Genomic DNA, 9,808 nt, shown 5'->3' on the forward strand with positions numbered 1-9,808 from the left:
TTGATAAAATTGGTAGTGTAGTGCTATACCGCACCAGCATGTTGGAAGAATCATTTGAGGTCCTCAAAAATCTGCAAGAGGACCCCAACATCCAGCACTTAGAGATAGAGGTGTGAGAACTCTAACAGTAGTATGAAAATGTGAAAAGAACTGCGTAGATGGTGTCCCTCACTCAGAGGCTCACCTGGATGTAACATGCCAAAGCACTGAAAGCACAGGTGGATGCGGCACGACACAAGGAAGTAGTCGTAAAGGCACGCGTTCAGCCTTGGATCAACGATGCCTTCACCGTCACAGCTAAAATTGAAGGCAAACTCGGACACATGCAGGGGATGCACGCACTAATGTAGAGAAGCACTTCCAACACATAGGTCTTGGAACAACGTATGCAACAGATCGAGCAAGCAGTAGCTCAGTATGTTGTTGACCTTGCCGCAGTTCAAGAACAATTGGAGGGACTCCACACCGACAGAGTGACTCAAGGGTGAGTCACGATGTTTGTGTTGGGCTCCTGTTGGAAATGGAATCCCCCCAAGGCATGTTTTGGGGCTTAAAGCCCATGTTTTGACCAAATATTTTTGTAAAAGCTCCACGAATTGTGGGTGCGGGGGGCGCGATTATAATAGAGTCATAGGGTTGTCCACCCTAGTTTTTGTAATGTAATCTCAGCTAGATAGACCTACCCATGGTCCGTGGACAATGGGATTATATAAATAGAGTGAGGCTCTACATGTATAAGATAACCAATAGATGAATATAAGGAAAGGAGAAGGCTAAGGGATTGAGTCAAGGTGAAAAGTGTGGCTGTGGGTCATAGAGTAGGAGAATTCTCTACAACTGAGTGCGTAGAGGCCTTAGTAGTCTGTAGCTGAGTCCGCGGACACTTGAAGCTGAGTGAAAAGGGCAGGTTGAGGCTGTAACCATTGGAAGAATTAATAAAGAGAAGTTTTACTATATTTTTGTGTATCTTTCCATGGTTTAATGCATGATTGGATTTGCAAGTATATTGTTTATTCACTGCGTGAACCTATATGATTTTTTGTATAACTAATTATAACTTAAGACATTCAAGTAGGCAAAGGTAATTAAATAGTACTAGAAGACAAGTAAGATCTCGGGTAATAGTGCAGAGCGCAGTGCGGGAGCTCCACAACCCCTTGCTAGGGCTGTGCAAAGGCAGTGTATCAGGTCGTGGGGAATGGGAAAGTGAGCGAAGCAACCTGCGCACATGAACCAACATTGGACTAGTTGAACCTCTCAGACATCTCAAGGGTGAAAAAACTTGGTTCTAGTACCCTCCCATACTACTTTTGGTGAGACCTCAGTCCATTCTCCCTGGACTATTGCCGAAAGGGCCAGTAGTATAGGGATTGGTTTAGCTAATTAACTACGAACCTAGGTCAGGCCCCAACAAGCTAACATGAAGGCTATGACTTCAACTCTAACTCAATGATTTTCAGGTTTAGTTCAAACTAAACCTTGGCCACTTCCGTCTTCGCATCATGCAAACCTGTAGGGAACTTCCTAATCTTCGCCTCTAATGATGCTTCCTTTAGGATATGCAGTGGGACTATTCTGCATGCCCCAGCCACCATCGCTACAACCTGGTTGTTCTGCACCTAAAATTTCTTCTGTGCCTCCAGCGCTATTGATTTCTCCACGAACATTTGTTTCTTTTTTAATTTGTACTCATTTATCAGGCTTAGCACGCGCTTCTCCTGGGCCTTAACCTCTATGATCACAGTTGCTTGCAGTGTGTGAAGAAACTCACTGGGGAGCGCGGCCAGGTTAAGGTCAATATTCTTCAAAGAGCTGACAATAGCCTTTTTAGTGGCCACCTCCATGCTCAAAGCTCCATTAGGCAGCGTGACTGCTGAGAGGTCTAATGACCAAACCATCTCTACTGCTTGAGTGGTCCTCAGTGCCAAACTGGTTTATGCCACGCTGCTTTGTCTTGCACCTTCCTGGATTCTCGTTGTTTGGATGATGCTCAGTGCCTGCTTTTGGTGCTACTCAAACTATTGCAGCAATTCTACTCTTGTATCCCACACCTTGTCTCCAATTACATCCAAGTTGTCATCTTTCAAAGTAATCGGATCTAGCAACGACTAGGTGGCTTTTGTCTTCTTTCGCGATCCTTCCTTTCACTGCTCCCTGTACCGCTTTACTTGGAAGGGAATTATTTCCTGTTGCTCACCACCACCCTGCTCTACCTCTCTTCATCCTCCATTTGGGGTGAAGGAGACTTCTGACTTCTTTCATAGATGCTCTCTTCCTGCTCTACCTAATCCTTTGTAGTGCACTCCGCTTCTACTTAGGCCTTTTCCTCCGCCTCTTTCTTCCTCTTCTCAACCAACTGCTGAACCTTCTGCTTGGTCAGTTCCTTTTTCTTCTTATTCCCAGACTTGCTAGTCCCTACCACCATGTTATAAGTAGAATGCCACTTTGTTGTCCAACGCTTGATGACCTCTTGAATAGCGTCATCCATAGTAAGGTATGCTAGGTCCAACCATTTCTACTCGGGGTCTTTTTGCACCCGGATGTAGACATGGTGGAAGTCTGCTTTGAACTCCGCATACACCAAAAGTTTCTCAAACACGGTTAGTGACAATCGTGGCTTCTAGTTCATGGCCATGCAGATGCTTGCCTCCATCAGCACCCAAAAGACTTTGCTCTTAATGACCCGCGCACCATCTTTGGTGGCATAGAGAAATGCAAATTATGTGGCTTCTGTTAAATCTTTCTTCACTAGAGGAAACTGGCTATCCTCCAGCAAATCCACATGATGAGCACTATCAAGAGAAAAAACCATGAATAGTGGAAAGTCTTATTGTCATTATGTGCCTCTCGGAATTTCGCGAGGAACTCACTGCAGAGGTAGCGCATCTAGTTGAACTGTGTGCCCTCAGAGCATTGTGTTGCCAACAAAACCACTAGTGTCAACACCTCATCCACATGGAACTTTCTCATAACCTTGCTAGCGAGAATGTAAGTGGAAATAGTTATCGTGGGGTCAGTAATGCAAGTAATTGAGTACCCACATGGCTTCTTCACAAGTTTAAACTTTTCCTTCATATTCTCAGTGAGGTTGTGCTCGCTCATCTTTTCACTATATTCCTTAGCTGGATTTAGTCTTGAATGTGGAAATAGTGTGATCTAATGGATCAAAATGATAGTGATGGGGATCAGCACATTCAGCTACAAGCACCCATCATGCACCAGGCACAACAACTACTTAATGAAAATCAGGTTTATATTTGAGTGATGGTAGTGCGACACCCACAGCAGGTTCAACAACCTTGACTTGTTTACTCCGCGAATCGATTCCACAGGCTCCAACGTCGTGACATCAAACTCTTTCTAGAAAACCCTCTGCATGAAGGTGTTGGTAGTAAGGTGGGGGAACCACTCGTGGTCTGCCAAATCCCAATCTTAGAGCTTTAAGTGCGGGATCTGCGCCAATCGAGGACCTTCAAAGGTGATGTTCTCTGGTAATAGCGGTGTGCTAAGGAGGAACTGTCCTGCATATGGGTCCCTCGAGACCTTAACTTTTCCCTCGCGTCGAGGGATATACTCCGGCAACTTAGATATAGGGTCCACCCCATCAATATCTATATCTTCTGCACCCTCCTCAATCTCTAGGTCCACCACTTTACCCTTCTCCTTCGTGCTTGACTTTTCTTTACACTGGGCCTGTGTAGCATCATGTTTCTCGATGACTCGCACACTGACACCGACTTGTTTTATTTATCTTTCTTTGCTTGGGGTCCTCTCTCACCGACGTTGGCAACCTTGGTGCCATAGGCACTGTTGTTGGAACCTCCCCCTGCACAACTTTCAGAACCTCTCCCTCAGAAGCGACGTCTCCACTAGTACTCATGGTTTCCACGGGTCTTCATCCTATCATCTTTTCTAGGATGAATATCTAATTTACCTCTGACAACTTGGCAAATGTAGAGCTCGCGACTAAATCTTCCCAATACAATCGATTCATAGGCAATCAACATCTCAACTCAGAACTTCTCAGAATGAAATGTGTTTCTTGTTGGGTGGCCATGCATAATTTATAGGTGAATTTGAATTCAAATTTGACCATTTCCCCCAAAATCCATCCATAAATGCTAGAGTGGTAGCAGATTTTCAAAGACTTCACCCTTATATTTAGCCTTCAATGCCTTAAATGTTGACCCACCACTCCTCTTAACCATCTCCTTGCAGTCAAATCATGAATAATGATGGTAACAATCACTTTCTAGTTGTGCTACACAGTCTCCACCCCTATAGCGCAACTCCGTCCGTGCCTCTTCTGGTACTGTGACACCCTCCTGTTTCACAAAGACCCCTTGTTGCGCAACTCTACAAACCACGCGTTTTAGTTTATAGTCCTGCAGCTCCTTGTAGCTGCCTAGAATGCTAAGATTGTGCTACCGTCATGTAGTCATTGGGCTAGATCCCTGGTGTATGGCTTCAATCGGCTTCCATTTACCTTTCTCAGAAATTGATCTCTATTCAATTTCATGAGCTGAATTGCTCCATCATCGATAATATCTTTGATAACATATGGCCCCAGCCAATGCATTTGAAATTTTCTTGGAAACTTATCAAAGTTACTGTCATATAATAAAACTAAATCATTTACCTTGAAGGTGTGCAGTTTGATGTGTCGATCGTGCCATGCCTTTTTGCGTTCCTTCTGAACCTACTGATGGAATCCAGTCAAAAATCTATCTTCGTCAAGATCTGCTATCTGTGCGAGCCACTCTTCTAAGGCTCTGTGATCTGCCATTCCTGTGAATGCCTCTATGCGTAGACTAGGTACAATGTACTCCATAGGAATCATAGCCTCTATGCCATAGAACAGCCTAAACGATGTCTGACCAGTAAGATTCTTACAAGTATTTGTGTAAGCCCATAATACTGCTTGTACGTGCACGTCACAATATTTCCTCTATGCATTGCAAACCCTTCTCTATGCACCCTCCAATATTTTATGAAACGCCTCAACCGTCCCATTAGACTGAGGATGATATGGCATACTCTTTTCATGATAAACTTGGAATTCTTCTATCAATGCGCTAATTGTTTCATTGAGGAAATGCATACCGTGATCACTCATCAAAATATTCGGACATCCAACCCTAGTCAACACATATTCAACTAAGAACTTCATTGTTTTTTCCCCTATATAGTCCTTCACAGATTGTGCCTCTACCCATATGGTCAAATACTCGGTCACAGTGATGATATACTGCGTGCCCGTCTTCTTTCTTGGAGGTTGAATCGATCCTATGAAATCAATTACCCATTTCTAAAATGGTTGTAATGATACCTGCGGATTCAAAGGCATCTCATCCCTCCACTATGGCCCACAAGTTCTTTGACACGCATCGCACGCCCTACAATATGCTTTGGAATCCTTGTGCAGCATCAGCCACCACAACCTAGCATGTAAAATATTTTGCACCATTGCTTTTCCTACATAATGGCCTCCTGCAACCCCTCCATGAGCTTCAGCTAGGATATTATTTCATTCAAAATCAGGCACATAGCGTCACAATATCTCATCTGATCACATCTTATACAAGTGGCCTACAATAATAGAAAAGTTTGGCATGCGCACAACCAATTCCTTCCTTTGTTGACTCATGTATCCTTCTAGAGCAGTTCCCGTAGTCAGGAAGTGGATAATTTCTGCAAAGTGATTATCTGCTATGTGAACCGCAAAGAGATGCGCGTTAGGCAACCCCTCCTCCGAATTGGTGGGCTCCTCTCCCGTTTCAATGTGCGACAGATCTTCTGGTCCTGCATTCAATCACCTTGGCTTCACAATTACTTCGAAATCATACTCTTGAAATAAAAAGAACCATTTGCATATTTTCTCCCCCAACACAAGCTTGTTTACTAGGTACTTTAATGTAGAATGGTCTGTATACATCTTAAATTGTCCGCCTAGTAGGTAATGTTTTAAATTTTGGAGTGCATACACCATAGCCAACCCTTTGCGGTCTATCATAGAATAATTCTTTTCAGCCTTAGACAACTTCCTTCTTGCAAACACTATAGGGTGATCCAATTCTCCTTCACCGGCCTGCGTCAAAACTGCTCCCAGCGCAATACATGACGCATCCACATGCACATGAAATTCCTTCTTCCAATTTGGGAAGACTAGGATCAATGTGGTGACCATTTTCTCCTTCAATACATCCAGACTCCGCTGACATTCTTCATCCCAATAGAATGTAGCATCCTTCTTTAATAGCTTTTCCATCGACGCAGTAATCTGGGCATAACTCTTGATGAACTTTCAATAGTATCCAGTACGACCGAGCGTTGCGTGCAACTGTTTAACACTTCTTGGCACCTCCAAATTAATTATAACCATGATCTTAGTAGGGTCCACCATTAATCCTTGTCTGCATAGCACATGACCCAACAAGATTCTGAAATGGATGCAAAGTAAGCATTTCTTCAACTTTAGCAAGATCTGATACCTTCAACATGTATCGAACATCAACCGAAAACTAGCTACATGACACTTTAATCATCCAAATACTATCCAATAATCAAAATAGAGCTCCATAAATTTGTGAATGAACTCTTTGAACGCTGTGATGACTACTTGCAAGAAAATTGCTGACACATTTTTAATCCCAAAAGGCATTACCTTAGACTGAAAGCATCCCCACTCAGTAACGAAGGTTGTATTACTCTTGCCTTCTGGAGCTATCTTTATCTGATCGTATCCATAGAACCCATCAGTGAACGAATATGCTTCCTTCCCACCAAGATTATCCAATACTTCATCTTTGAATGGAGTTGGAAGAGGATCATGAACGGAGGCATCATTGAGCTTCATGAGATCTACGCAAATCCTGATTTCATCCTTTTTCTTCTTTTCCTGGACTACCATTCGACTCACGAATTTAGATTCCTTCAATGGTTCAATAATACCTGTTGCAAGCATCTTACCCAACTCTAAGTGGACCTTTTCCTTGTATTTTGGATTAAGGCGATCGAGCCTTTTCTTAACAGGCTTTGTGTTTGGTTTTAAAGTTGTTTTAATCACTCCCAAATCGCCAATGATTCCCTTCAAGTCCAAAAATTTTGTGTGAAACAAATCCTAATATTCGTGGAGAAACTCAATGAACTTATCCACCATAGCATCATCCCAGTAGTCTCCTATCTTTCCAAACTTTACTTCTGCCTCTATTCCAATGTTCACTTGTCTAGTTTTCAACGGTGCGGTGATATCTAGGTTCTCTATCGGTGGCCATTCAACCTCATGGTGGCCTTCTGCCTCTGGGATGTTAATTTTCCTCAGATCCTCATCTTCTTCTTTAGTAGTCACATTATATAACTCTAGCGCATGGTGCAGCTGGGTGCTCCAATCTAGTTGAATCAAGTCCAAAGGATCCTACAGTATTCTGAAGATAGCTACCTTGACCTCCTGCAATGCCTCGTCAATACATTCGAACCCATATTCAAAGCTAAATGTCATCAAGAATCCCTGTCTCAAAATGTCCCATTCTTCAGTTCCATGGCAGAGCTCTGTTTCCAGGTACCAGCTCATTAGTATTACATCCAAAGTGTGACATAATAGATGCACCCACTCCGGTTGCGGCTTCATTCGATAAGCTTCAGTCCATTTTTCTAAGTGATCACGCAGATCGTTCCTCCTATCATATTTCTCTGTTAGTTTCACTTTCAGGCGACCAAACCACAACCTCATCATTCTTCTGTATTCATGCCATCCATCAAAATTGTCTTTATGCGTACCCCACAATCTTGTAGTTGTAGCGCACAACACCAAATACAAGGCTTGGAAGCAATGCTTCTCATGTACTTCCCTTTCAAATGCATCCAAAAATTTATCTACTCCAGTTAGACCATCATAATAAGGAAAAATCCTTGCCTCCCATGATACATAGCACAATGAATTAGTCATCATGTTACAGCATAACGTAGATACTTCATGCAACCTATTCTACGAGTGCTCCAATTCTTCATCTGAATGTGATGTACAAGAATTTTCGTGGTCCCATGCAATGGGCCCATCAGTTGTTGAATTAAAAAAACCTTGATCTCGCAATGTTATTTTATAGATCTGGTCTAGATCATCATCGTTTTCTTCATAATCGCAAACTAGTTCAGTATAGCACGGTCCTTCTACAGGGTCCAAAGGTACTACCACGCAAAGCGATTTTCTTTCAAATGACATCATCCTATTCTTCATATTTATTACTCCATTCATGTCGATAGGCCAGTCAATCCGAAGCAACATGGGATACAGATTGTTTTCATCCATGATCTCTATCACTTCGAAATTGTCCAATGTGCTCGCGCCTTCAATGTCTACTATCACTCCCTGCAATCTTCCCATGGGGATAATATTCTGTTATTTTCCATCCTTAATTGAATCAGAGACCATTGCAGCCCACAGAGCGTGTCATCCTTGGATCCACGGGGCATGTCACTGGCCACAGCAAAACCCTTGGAGATATTGTTACAACTTCTCTAGGCTCAATGAACTACTCAACATTGCAATGGAGTCACTAGCAACACTCAAGGAAGCAACACCATAGGGAGCAACAAAAATAGCAACAACAAGCAACAAAATTGTGCAAGACAAAGGAAAGAGGAAGATTGTCAAAGGCACAAAGGTATATTTGGAGATATATATGAAGAGGCTTCAGCGTGGCAGGAGGATAACGCAAAGAAAGAGAGAGAAGCAAAGGCTGGAAGATAATGAGAGGATGTTGGAGGAAGTCTAGCAAAATCTTACAGAAGAATAAGAGCTGTGCAGAAGAGAGAAGGAAGTGCAACATGAGCATGAAAAGGAACAACAATGAGAGGAAGCGCAAAGCACACAAATATCACAAGCCACACCAATAAAGTTTGAATACTCTAAACCAAAAGCACATGAGGAACAAGGTGAGCAACCTTAGTGATAGTAACTTTCTTTACAGGATGAACATATAGTAGAACATATGGACATGGGTCTGGAGCAGCTGGAACAGGATCAGGATACCCACCTCATGCCAAAACAAACCGAGGTCACTCCACAGGTTTCACCAACTCCAACAACAAAGCAAGTCTCGAGTGAACAAGGGGATACCATTCTCCTTGAGGACCATCCGGGAACATAGATGTTCAAATTAGAATTTGATGAGTCACAACACAGTTTTGTACAAGCATGTAGAGTGTGAACCTGGGACGAGCATGCATCACTTGTGCATTTGGAGGAATGGGTGATTTTGTCAGATGGACAGAGACATCTAGATACCTTGGTCGGTGCTACAAAGTCTTATGCTGAAGACATGAACTCGAGTGTTAGGTTATTGATAGAAAAAAATGAGTGCATGGCTAAGGAGTTGCAAGCAGGCAAGCAGTGATAGGAACAATCAACTCGATCCGCCAAGGCAGAGATGAAGATGGCCATACTTGATGAAGTATCAACTCTTGAGATAGTCATGCGAAGACTGTATGATAGGTTTGTCACTATGCTCAAGGAGTTGTCCATCGAAATGGTCATGATCAATAATGGTGCACAAAGATAGCATGAGCACTCATAGACATACACACCACAGTTGATCATGTACATACATGGAAAACGAGGTACAAGGGAGCCTTAGTTCACTTGCACAAGATGATGAAGTTGTAGGTGGAGTTGGACAGAGCACACATCCAGAGTTAGATCTGGAACTATGACGAACTCCCGTTTCTCATCACCAGTGTGGAGGCTTCATATCCATAGTTGTAAATGATTTAGGATTTCATGGTGAGAAAGTATGGCACCCCGTCAATTGGT

This window comes from Pinus tabuliformis, chromosome 5_2 (genome assembly GCF_031772625.1).
Source record: "Pinus tabuliformis cultivar Carrire ecotype Pingquan chromosome 5_2, CPIR1, whole genome shotgun sequence".
NCBI lineage: Eukaryota > Viridiplantae > Streptophyta > Pinopsida > Pinales > Pinaceae > Pinus > Pinus tabuliformis.